Raw genomic sequence first — 13,390 nt, 5'->3', positions numbered from 1 at the left:
ATCAAAAATAGTGCGGTCAGCAGGACAAGGGAAGTGATCCTTCCCCTGTACTCTGCATTGGTGAGGCCATAACTGGAGTATTGTGTTCAGTTCTGGGCCCCTCAGTTCAGGAAAGACATTGAAGTGCTGGAGCGGGTCCAGAGAAGGGCAAAAAGACTGGTGAAGGGACTTGAGCACAAGACCTATGGGGAGAGGCTGAGGGAGCTGGGGTTGTTTAGTCTGGAGAAGAGGAGGCTTAGAGGTGATCTCATCACTCTCTGTAACTACCTGAAGGGAAGTTATAGCCAGGTGGGGATTGGTTTTCTCCCAGGCAGTCAGCAATAGGACAAGGGGGCATGGGCTTAAACTCTGCCAGGGGAAATTTAGGCTGGATATTAGAAAGAAATTATTTACAGAGAGAGTGGACAGGCATTGGATTGGCCTGCCCAGGGAGGTGGTGGAGTCACCATCCCTGGAGGTTTTTAAACTGAGATTGGACATGGCACTTAGTGCCATGATCTAGTAAATGGACTGGAGTTGGACCAAGGGTTGGACTTGATGATCTCTGAGTTCTTTTCCAACCCAGTCGATTCTGTGATTCCACCACCACGCCTGGCTGGTCTGTCTTTCCTGAAAAGGACATAGCCATCCATGACCACATTCCAGTCTCGGTTGCATCCTTTAAAGTCACAATTTCCTTCTCTAAATCCATGACTTTACTCCGTAACACAACTTCACAGTTAAGAGATCTAAGACCAGCAACAAATAACCATCCCGATCTCCGCACTAATTTGTGAGATTTACAAGTTGCTCCCCATGGAAACTTTAGCATGGTCACTTCAATTACCTGGGGAGTAACCACCCCCCCTTCCTCAATCTCTGGTCATTCCTCCAGTGGAGCCAATTCAGACAGAAGAGCAGCCACAGGGGTCCAGGGCTCCATACTGGGCCATCCTGGAATATGGGGAGTCACCCGTGAGGCCTCCCCTGTCCCCAGTGTTGTTTTTTTTAAAAGCCACGGCATGGCTCTTTCTAGTGACCACTGACTATGCCAAATGTGTGCACAAGCACAGGGACGTTGCAAGAAGAGCCAGAGGCCATGAACGCAATTGCAAAGAGCAAGTTTTATTTTAGTTACCTCTCTACTGGGGGATCTCTGAAGCCGCACGTAAGCTCCCAGGAAGAGGCGACATAAGTGGGGACGCAGGTGCTGGTAAGTTTAGCCCTGCTGGAAGATTGCTAGGCCGGCTGCGCTCGCCTGTATTTCAAGGCTTAGAGCAGACGCAGCCTCTTGCTGTGCTCTGCTCTTTCTCAAAACAAAGCAGGAATCTCAGACATGATAAGGTACTGTAGGGTTTCTCTCAGGCCTATATTATCTAACACATGTTTCTACTTTTCAAGCTCACAAGGTCAGTAAAACAATTATACCCCAGCTGCGGGTCACTTGAGCATGTTTACCTTTCTCCTCCTCACCCAATCTTCTGCAATTCCCACACAGCCACAATTGAGTGCAACCACCGGAGGGTTGGAAACATTTGCTTCACCCCATGCTACAGCCTGTAGTACAATCTTGTGCCTTGAAAAGCAAGTCCTTTGGCAACACGGCATACCGGAAAGAGTTGATTCAGACAATGGCACTCATTTCAAAAACAGTCTTTTAGAAAATTGGGTATTCAGTGATTATATCACATCCCATATCATGCACCAGTATCTGGGAAAATTGAAAGGTACAATGATCTGTTAAAAATTACACTAAAGGCAATGGGTGGTGGAACCTTTAAAAACTGGGATTCACATTTAGCAGAAGCCACTTGAGGATCAACCAATCGAGCCGGGACTGCCCAACCAGAAATTCTACGGACTGTAGAAGGAGATAAAGTCCCTGTAGTACACACGAAAAATATGTTAGGAAAGGCAGTCTGGGTTACTCCTGCCTCGGGCAAAGGCAAGCCCATTCGTGGGATTGTTTTTGCCCAAAGACCTGGCAGCACCTGGGGGGTGATGCTGAAGGATGGAGAAGTTCAATGCGTACCTCAAGGGGATTTGATTTTAGGTGAGAATATTCAATATTGAACTGCATGATGTTAATTGCTACATGAAGCTATATGCCATACTAACAGTGTTCAGTAAGTGTCTTTCAGGTCAACGCAGTGGTAATGAAACCAAGAGCTGGCTTCAACAAGTGGTGCCTGACAGCTTCTTTGAAATTGATGTCTTTAACCCACAAACCATGGGCATGAGATGCACTAGATATACCATTTTTTCTTGCCGTGGGAGACTGTTGTGGTAAGTGAAACTTAAAGTCATTAACTAAATGAACTTAATGAACTTTTCAAAAGGATGGCCCATGGACTAAGAGAATGATGAATTTCATCTGTGTATAAATTTGTATATGTATATATGCACATACAGATATATATATATATATATATAGTAGTAATTAACTAGAATGTATTGATAAGGCCTAAGCATGCTGTAAATGGTATGGAATAAGGGGTGGAATGCCCTGGTTTTGTTAAAAACAAGACCAGTTTATCTTTTACTTAATTTTCCTTTCAGATAAGTTCCTCTAATTAACTGCACTTTTCTGAATTTGCCTGCACGTTTCTTCAGACACTCTTTGCTCCGGAGCTGATAATGGTAGCAATCGTATGCAGAAGAGACCCAGGTCTAGACTTATTGCTATGTCAGCCAAGGGCACTGATAAATTTTGCACATCCCATAAGTGAGAGGGGTGTATTTGCAAGGACTGGTGAACAGAACAGGTGACTAAAATTGACCAACAAAGTATTCCATCCCATACACATCATACATCCTACAAAAGTGGGAGATCATGAGGGTCTTGTTCTCTTCGACCATGGCTGGCATCTGAAAAGGACCCTGCCTGTTGTGCCTGCAATCTGAGGCCTGGTTCCAGACCCTGCATCCCTGAATCCAGTCCCAGTTTGCTGCGGAGTCCAGCCCAGGACTTTCGGGTGCCTGCCCTGCAGCTGCCAGAGTAGTGCTGGCTCAGCTGAACAATGCTGCGCTGTCCCGGGAAATTCAAGATTGGTTTTGTGTGGATGGGTTTTTATCAGATGGAGATTTGTTATTGAACTAGCCAGGCCTAAAGGAATTTCAAGGCCACCTCGGAAAGCTGAAAACAGGACCTGCCATGGGAGGGAGGCAGTTCTACAATAAAAGGGCCTCAACATGACATAAATCAATAGACCTATCAGCAGTAAGACTCTGCGAGGGCGAAAACTCATGGAATCCACACAATTCAACGTGAATTCAAGCGAAGTCATTTATTACAGAAACAAGCCTCCTTATATATGCAGTTATTTCCTGATCACGCATCCACGCTCCAAGTATACATTAGCTGATTGGATATTGTCCATGTTCACGAGCTGTCCACGCGCCTGAGTCTCACTGCTAATAGGTTCATTGATTGAAGTCATGTTGAGGCCCTGTTTTCAGCTTTCGAACTTTGAAATTCCTTTGAGCCTGGCGAGTTCAGAAATTAATCTCCATCTAATAGAAATCCATCCACACAACAACCTCAGGAAAATCCCTCAAATCTCCCACAAGACTCCTGCGCATGGACAGTTCGTGAACATAGATGATATCCAACTAGTGAATGCATGCATGGAGCATGGACTCGTAATCAGAGAATAGTTGCATATATAAGGAGGCTTGTTTCTGTAATAAATGGCTCTAGCGCGATTCACATTGAATCGGAGTGCAGAGTCCTTTATTCGCTCCAACAAATAGTGACACCGGCGTGATGCTCTGGAGCGGCCCAGCCGGAGGCGGATCAGCTGGACTGAGAACCGGGTGGAGGCGTACGGACGTTCCGCGGACAAATTTGTCAACGAAATCACCGGAAAAGGTGAGTGGCTGGGGCAGGAGGAGGGAAGAGTGAAGCTCCTCCTGATATTCTCTCTGAGAGAGGACATAAATATGAAGAAAGTAACATGTAGACTGTTAGTTTGGTGTAGAACTAACGGCTATCCGGCAGAAACCGAGAAGGCTTTTAAACTTGAACTTTGGGACGATATAGGGCAAAAATTATGGGATAAGGTCAGCAATGGAGATAAAGAAACTAAATCATTAGCAACTACATGGAAGCTTATAATTACGACCTTAAAAGATCTTAAGGCTGAACGGTCTGCTGCTGCTGGAGTTTTTGTAGCGTTGCAGCCTGATAAGAATCCTGAAAGTCGCTGTGAAGTTTACCCAGTTCCTGTCTTTGATACCCTCCCTACTCCATCCCCTGCTATGCCTTCGACACGCCCGATGGTCTAGTAGTCTGGGGCGTGGGGAGAAAAAATGCTGAGCGTGTGGCCTCCTACGCTGTTACCCAACCCTGATGAGAACAGCAAGTCCAAAGGATTGGAATCAGACAAACCGCTCAAAGAACCTGTGAAAGCTGAGAATGCTAGAGTCGTAAACAAGTGTACGATCAGTCCTTTTACCAATTTGTAGCCGCCTTTACCACCTTTTAACCCTCCAACTTCCACGAGAGAGCAGAAGGAGTCGCCAGATAAGAATTCAACAAAAGAACTGTGTGAAAGATCAGATCAGCTAATAGCGAGTGAATCCAGCAGTCGGCAATGCAGTCATGCTGATCGTGATGGGAAAGGGGATGTGCCTGGGGACTCAGGTTATACAAATAATTATGATGCTAGAAAGTATCGGCAAGAATGCGCACTGTTCCAAATCTCCCTGTTACTAATGATTCTCCAGCACCGTTCAAGTCCGTGTTATCTGATGACTCAGATGAGGATGAGGTTTTGCAGCATTTTTTGGAAAAGTTAACAGGAAAACGAGTATGTGTACATGTTGCCTCGAGATCAGATAAAAACCATGAAAGACTCAAGCAAAATTAGACCTATGCAATGTAACAGCTATAGATCATTTAGGACGGAACAATGGGGATTCATTGAAAGTGGTGGGTATCCCCCAGCTCTTGGAAGCGACACTAACTGACATATCACAATTACAGGTGCGATTAGTTTCTGAAATCCTGAGGTAGTCAGCAGACCTTGCATATAAAGCTATGATAAAGGTGCCTGAAACCGACAAAGCAGCCAAATTATTTACATCTATTAATCAGGTTCCCAATGAGAATTACATGTAATTTATTGAACATCTTCAAGAAACCATGAATAAGCAGGTTGAAAACTTAGAAGCTAAGGAAACAGTGGTGTTGAAATTAGCAGCAGAGAATGCTAATGTTTGCTATCAACGTGTTATCAGCGAGTTTTACAGTACATATTATGTGCTCCTGTGTACTGCCTCTCTGAAAATCAAGCAGCTTGTCAGGAATGTGAGTTGTTTTACTAGTTGTTTTTAAGTGCACTGTAAAACCTTCTCCCCATTTTTCCCACTCAGACTGCAAGCAGCCCTGTGCTTCCCCCCCTCCCTCCCTCTTCTCAAGGTTTTTACTTACGAGATGGTGTCAGGAACGACTGTTTTCAGTTGTGTTCCTAAGAAATCAGTATTGGGAGGTGTTATAGAACATAGGAAAGCACTCAGAAATATGAGGAAAGAAGATCTTGTGAAATATTGAAATCAGTGTTGGCTGCTGTATAAGTTAAATGATTGGGAGAAGTGTCTGGAGGATAGAATCTTGAAGTATAATACTGTTGCAATTAATGTTGTTTTTAAAGGCGAGAAGAGCAGGACAAAATAAATCTCTACAAGAGATCATTAGATCATTACAGACAGTTTTACAGGTGGAACAGTTTGAACTTCAACAAGCTGAGAGAGAATTAACTGATAACACACAGTTCACAGTAAACTTGCTGAAGTCTGCAAGATGCTTTCCTTATCAACCTGTTTTCTTTGTAGGTATCTGTTTAAGCATATTACAGCTCGGTAAGTCTTTGCCTGTTATATGGTAGAGTAAGTTCACAGACTATTAAATCATGAGAATCCATGGACTCAAAATGTGTGTTTTGTGATAATACAGAAAATCATGAGTAATTTAGTTCTCTACTGCATGAATGTGATGGTAAAATTTTGTGTGTAATAGTTGTTATTTTTCTTTCTGTCATGCTAGCTTTTTTCCAATATCCAGACTTGTGCAATTCTGTGATAGGCTGTGTCTCATCTTGGTGTACTAAATTTGACTCTTTTGTATGCACACCAAGTAAAGAATCCTGGTTTTGGGATAAAAGTTGTAGCACACCGGATGAAAAACTAATAAAAGCCTTGCCCAGTCCAGATTGCTGTGGTGGCGGGGGGGCAGGTACCGATTGGGCTCCAGCACGCACTGACCTGTTTTGTCAGGGAGACCCAGTGGTGCCTCCACCTGGCTGAGCAGTAAGAGGTTCAAAGGTGCAGTGCAAAAAATCGAGATATTATCTTGAATAAGTCTAACTGTGATCCATCTGCATATTTGAACTTGGTGTTTGGTTTTCATATCTGTGCTCAGTATTTTAGTTTTCATATATATATATTTTGTACCAAAATAATTTGTTCGAGTGATAATTACAAAATGGGAACCAGTTCCACTGCTAAAATTCCACCTTGCTCCCCCTTAGGATGCATCCTTACACATTAGAGTAATTGATTATATTGTTATCTAATAATTTTGAGACCAGAAAAGAATTGATGTTGTTAAACTCTGATTTGCATCGAATTTATGTGTTTGTTGGAGGTATGGGAACTAAAACTAAATGCTATGATAGATGTGAACTCGGAGGAGGTTGTATTTAATAGTTACTACAATATGAAGTGATTTGGATTTAGGAAAATGGAAACATGGATTGATGTTTATTTTACTGTTTTTTGACATCTGTAAATTGTAAAAGGTAAATGGGGCTGAGGAATGTAATGATTGTTGAGCTAATTGGAATTGTGTATAAAGTGTATTATGGTTGGAATGAAATGGGAAAACAAAAAAGCAAAATATCCCAGGCCTGTGCTTGAACATAAATTTCAGGCCTGTGTCAAACTGCAAGATAAACTCAGCTCATTGTAACCGAGGAGTTTGCCAGAGCCTCCTACTTCGTACCAGTGATTACACCACCTGCGTGACCTTGGCTATATCTAAAGTGCAGCAAGAAGAGAAAGAGAAAAAAAATGGAAAAACCTGGCTGCCCTCTTTCAAGGCAGTCAAAGCGGGGTTTTCTCTCTCCCCAGTGCAGCAATGTTGTAATACTGAATGGAGCATTCTGAGGGTGAAGCGTAAAGGCATCTGTAGCAGATCCATAGTTCTATTGAAACTGGGAAATTAAACCAAAAAATTTTTAATAGACTTATTCTGCGGTAACTAGTTGTAAAAGACTTCCTAGTAAATTCACCGTGATAGTTTTTGAGATTGTGGGAAAGAAAGACAGACCATTTTTTGAATCCAAGGGAATGCCAAATTTGGAACAAAGCTTTACCATATGAATTCTTGTAGTTGCCAGAAAGCCCTATACCTCTCTTGGGTCAAGATTTGTTAAGTAAATTGTAAGCTCAAATAACATTTTCTGAGAATTCGGTTTAGTTGCATGACCTACAGGATGCTGTTTGGATGGTGCAGATCTGCTTGCTTCAAGTGAGAAATCTCCAAGGAAATTTTGAATGCTGTATTTCCACTAGTATTAACAGCCAATGTTTCGATAAACCAAACACTACACTGATAGACGTGAAACAGGACTTCGATTTGGAAAGGGAAAGCAATATCCAATAAATATGATAACCAAAATGGAGTTAGAAACTTTGATGAATAAATTTATGATGACTTTACAGGCTGATTGCATTCGAGTGGACTTGTAGATTTGTCTGTTTATAGCTACAACATAGAAACAACCTGTGGCTATTGGGGGACAGTATGATATACCGATTGTTATATACCGATTGTTACTCTGATCAAGAAATGCAGGGAATGAATTTAAGTCAAGTCTTAATAGTCCATGATCCTTTTGTCATATATGTACCATTTGTGAAATCTAATTTTGATTTTTTTTTTTTTATTTTGTAATCTGTGTCCTTGTAAATCGCATTAGCTGGTTCATTAACAGCATAGCTTTTAGCAGGCCTAAATGTAAATTGCTGCAGAACCTGCAAGTCTTTAACATCAGGTCACAGACCATACTTGTATCTGGTCTGATCCTACAAACTTGCAAAGTTTTTGTTGATGGTTCTGGGAAGTCTCATAAAGCTGTAGTGATCTGGTGTGAAGATAACAATTGGCATCATTCTGTAAAAATTATTGAAGGTTCAACCCAATTAGCAGAATTTGGCACAGCTTTACATTACTTAGAGCTTTTTGAGGAGGAACCTCCAAATTTGATTTGTGATTCTGAGTACGTAGTCAAGGTCCAACAAATGTATCTGATTCCGAACTGTGTTTTTAAAAAAAAAAAAACAAAAAGGGGGAGAAGGAGTAGGGGAACACCACAAAACCAATTCTCAAAAGCATTGTATGTGATGAAACACTTTGCAAGTATGACCCAAAACCATGCTAAATCAGAAAGAACCTACATTAGTTATGGTCAAATCACTAGTTAATGGTCAGTGGAAAAGGCCACATCAATTGATAACCTGGGGAAAGGGTTATGCTTGTGTCATTACAGGCCAAGGATCGAAGTGGATTCCTGCGAAATGGGTTAAGCCATGGCTGAATAAAGACAACAAAGATTCAATGGATGCAGATGGACAGGAGGGAGATAAGTTGTGAGTGAGGACTGTTTCAGATGTAAACCATGGATCCTAATTCAGTGTTACAGATGCTCCCAGACCTGGTGGTCCAGAAGCCTATTAGCAAGCAGGTGGTGTACCTTGTGTGGAGAATGGCAATTTGAACAAACAGCAGGAGAGCGAAAAGGGCAATATTACACTTAGATAATCAATGCAAAGATGCGGTAAAATGAGACATTCCTACCATATTATTTACTGCACTCTTTCTCCCTGATCTATCAGCTGGTAAAGTTTTAGGAGACATATCAAAGTTAAGCTGTTGGTCTTTTAAACAGGCTAATCTAACTTCTGAGATAGTAACTCAATTAATAGTAGATGTTGATGATATTAGGCATACTACTCTACAAAATTGTACAGTTATAGATCTTTTAACACTAGGTCATGGTTGTGAAGAATTTGAGAGAATGTGTTGTATTTACTTGTCTGATCATTCTGAATCTATTCATAGTACTTTAGACAAACTGAAACAGCACGTTAAGAAGATTGTCATAGTAGAATTAGGGTTTGACAAATGGTTTAAAAGTTTGGGAATAGGTGGATAGTTGTTTGATCTTATTAAGTAAGGCTTAACCTCATTATATGTAATTGTAATTATGTTGTTAATCATGTATTGTATATTGCAGTGTATGTCAGTGATTCAGCATGCTGTAAACAAGGCCTGGCTGGGTCAAGAACGAAAAGTGGGAATTGTGGATGGGTTTCTATTAGATGGAGATTTGTTATTAAACTAGCCAGGACCAAAGGAATTTCAAGGTCACCTTGGAAAGCTGAAAACAGGACCTGCCATGGGAGTGAGGCAGTTCTACAATAACAGGGCCTCAACATGACGGAAATCAATGGACCTATAAGCAGTGAGACTCCAACACGTGGACAGCTAGTGGACATAGATGATATCTAATTAGTGAATGCATGCTTGGAGCATGGACACGTGATCAGAGAATAGTTGCATATATAAGGAGGCTTGTTTCTGTAATAAATGGCTCTAGCGTGATTCACATTGAATCGGAATGCAGAGTCCTTAATTTGCTCCAAGAGTTTTATATATTTTGTATTATTTTCTCTATTCATTTGTAGCATTAGTAAAGCATTTTAAACTTTTCCAACTTGCAAGTCTCTCTCCCTTTTCCTCCTATTACCTTTCCTTAGTGGGGAGGGTGGGGGAGGGGAGGGGAGGGGGTTAACCGAGAGCACCTGCCATGGTTCATTGTCCCCCTGCAGCAAACGGTGACAGCTGTCAAAGCTCCAGTGCTTACGCATGACTGTCCTAATTCCTGACATCTCTGCAGCATATTGGCCTGGAAGAGGAAAATGATAGCCAGATCTCTATTCCTGGAGAGGGGGTTGCAGTGAAGCTCACCTCTCCGTGCTCCAACCTACAGTCTGCTTGAGCACGAAGCTCGAGAATTTTCCTGGCATGGATCAGACCTGCCTCGTTCCTGCAAACATCTCCAGTGGTCGGAAGGCTGCAGCTGGCCCTGCCTTCTGCCAGGGCCCTGCCTGCCTTCTCATCAGTTATTTCACCAATTTTTGAATAACTTTAAAAAAATAGTGTCTGGGAGGTTTAAGAGAAGTATTAGAAAGTAACTGAAAACAAGCAACAGCATGTCTGTACAATAGACTTTAAAAATTAGTAGGATGGACTGGATTAAGAACCAGCATGCCAGGCACATCCCCTGGAATCCCCTCTAACCCCATCTTCCTCCAGGAGTTTCTATACTGGGACTACACTGGGAACAGCAATCAATTAAAAAGCCACTCAGATGATGAGTAGCAGCAACAAGTAGTAGCGGCTTTCCAGCCAGGCACTCCAGAAGGTTTGCACAGGCTGCCCAGGTGAGACAGAGCCAGTGAGCTGCAGAGGAAACTCTGCACCCAAGAAAAACTGTGTTATCCAGAGGTATAGTTTTATCCTACCAATAAGCAAAAGCAGCAGCTCACTGACAGAGGCAAGGTCTCACACCTTCTTCTGCCCTGCCACATCTCCACTCCTTTCCCTTCTCATATTTACCTCCACTTTCCTACCTCAGGGCTTCCCCACCCCGTTTTCAACTGACTTGGATGTCATGTAAGAGAATTCAATCCACTTCCACTAGAAGAAAAAAAAAAAAAAAGGCTGTTCTCTCTCGAGGGATGTCCAAAACAGCACCTAAGCTCCCGGGCAGAGGTGACACAAGCAGAGATGCAGGTGCTGCAGAATTTAGCCCTGGTAGAAGAATACTGGGCATGCTGTGTTTGCCTGTATTTCAAGGCTTCAAGCAGGTGCAGCCTTACACTGTGCTCTGCTCTTTCTCACAACAAAACAGGAATCTGATGATGATAAGGTGCCTTAGAGTTGCTCACAGGCCTACGTTATCTAACACAGAGGTTCTACTTGTCAAGGACACAAGGTCAGTAAAACAATTAGCGTGATGTATGTGCTTATTCTACACCCCAGCTGCAGTCACTTGAGCATATTTATAGCGATCCTCCTTGCCATTCTTCCTCTATATTCCCATATATTCCACCCCCTCACTCAAGAGACTGCTTCTTCTGGGGTCAGCAAAGCCAGAGTTGTTCATTTGAGCTTGTGAGGTGTAGCACAGAGCAATTTACAGGGGCACACAATAAACACATACAGAAAAAGGAAAAAACTTATTTCTACAATAATGCTTTAAATCAGGTGTCCCATTCATCTTGTCAAGGAATTAATGAGTCATTCAGCCAGGCATTATCTGTAGATTGTTTCACTAGCTGCATTAGTCCCAAAGATGTGAAATGCCATCATCCATGCTGGCTGGTTCACCATCTATGTTGAAGCAACACATGCCTTCAAAATTGAAACAGCATTTGCAGCCACTACCTACTCAGAGAAAAATAATAAGAAACATTAGTGCCAAAATCACTTAGCATAGCGCAATTCTGTAATACAGCTACAGGGGTTGTCATGCTAATGAAACACATTGTTAAGAGATCTGCAGCTGTTAATTTCTCCTAAACATGAAAGGCAAATGATTTGAGTACAGCAGAAGCTGAACAAATCTAAGTTCACCAGTGCTGGAGTGAATAAAGGACTCTGCACTCTGATTCAATGTGAATCACGCTAGAGCCATTTATTACAGAAACAAGCCTCCTTATATATGCGACTATTCTCTGATCATGCATCCATGCTCCAATCATGCATTCACTGATTGGATATCATCTATGTTCACAAGCTGTCCACGCGCTGGAGTCTCACTGCTGATAGGTCCGTTGATTTACGTCACGTTGAGGCCTTGTTATAGCAGAGTTGCTTCTCTCCCACGGCAGGTCCTGTTTTCAGCTTTCTAAGTTGGCCTTGAAATTCCTTTGGTCCTAGCTGGTTCAACAACAAGTTTCCATCTAACAGAAACCCCTCCACAATTTCCCCTTTTTTGTTCTTGAAACAGCCAGGCCCCATTTACAGCGCGCTGAATCATCTTTGAAATACACTGCAACATACAGCACATGATTAACACAATAATTACAGTTACATATAATGCAATTAAGCCTTATTTAATAAGACCAAACAACTACCCACTTATTCCAAAACTTATAAGCTATATGTCAAACCTTAACTTTACTACAGCAATCTTATTAATGTACTGTTCTAGTTTACCTAAAGCACTCATTAATAGATTCAGAAAAATCAAACAAGTTAATACAGCACAACCATAATCCTAATGTTAAAAGTAGAACATCTATAACTGCGTGATTTTATAGAGCAACATGTCTAATACCATCAACATCTACTATTAATTGAGTTAGTATTTCAGAAGTTAGATTAACCTATTTAGAAGACGAATACGTTAACTTTGATATGTCTCCTAAAGCTTTACCGGCTGCTAGACTAGAGAGAAAGAGTGCGGTAGGTACTATGGTAGGAATGTCTCATAATTTTACCGCATTTTTGCATTGACTATCTAAGTGTAATATCACCCTTTTGGCTCTCCTGCTGTTTGTTCAAATTGCCATTCTCCACAGAAGGTACACCACCCGCTTGCTGATAGGCTTCTGGACCACCAGGTCTGGGAGCATCTATAACATTGAATTAGGATCCATGGTTTACATCTGAAACAGTCATCACAACTTATCTCCCTCCTGTCCATCTGCATCCATTGAATCTTTGTTGTCTTTATTCAGCCATGGTTTGACCCATTTCACGGGAATCCACTTCAATCCTTGGCCTGTAACGACAGAAACATAACCTTTTCCCCAGGTTATCACGTGATGTGGTTTTTTCCATTGACTAGTGATATGACCATAACTAATGTAGGTTCTTTCTGATTTAGCATGGTTTTGGGTCATACTTGCAAACTATTTCATCACATACAATGCTACTGACGATTGGTTTTGCGGTGTTTCCCCTACTTCCTGCCCTTTTTATTTTTTTTATTTTTAAACAAAAAAACAAACAAACAAAACAAAACGAGACACGTGCATTGGACCTTGACTGGATACTCAGAATCACAGATCAAATTTAGAGGTTCCTCCTTAAAAAGCTCTAAGTAATTTAAAGCTGCGCCAAGTCCTGCTAATTGGGTTGAACCTTCAATAATTTTTACAGAATGATGCCAATTGTTATCTTCACGCCAGATCACTACAGCTTTATGAGACTTCCCAGAACCATCAACAAAAACTGTGCAAGTATGTAGGACCAGACCAGATACAAGTATGGTCTGTGACCTGATGTTAAAGACTTGCAGGTTCTGCAGCAAGTTACATTTAAGCATGCCAAGAG

The sequence above is a fragment of the Patagioenas fasciata genome, chromosome W (assembly GCF_037038585.1).
Source record: "Patagioenas fasciata isolate bPatFas1 chromosome W, bPatFas1.hap1, whole genome shotgun sequence".
Classification (NCBI taxonomy): Eukaryota; Metazoa; Chordata; class Aves; order Columbiformes; family Columbidae; genus Patagioenas; species Patagioenas fasciata.
Note: the sequence above shows the minus strand (reverse complement) of the source record.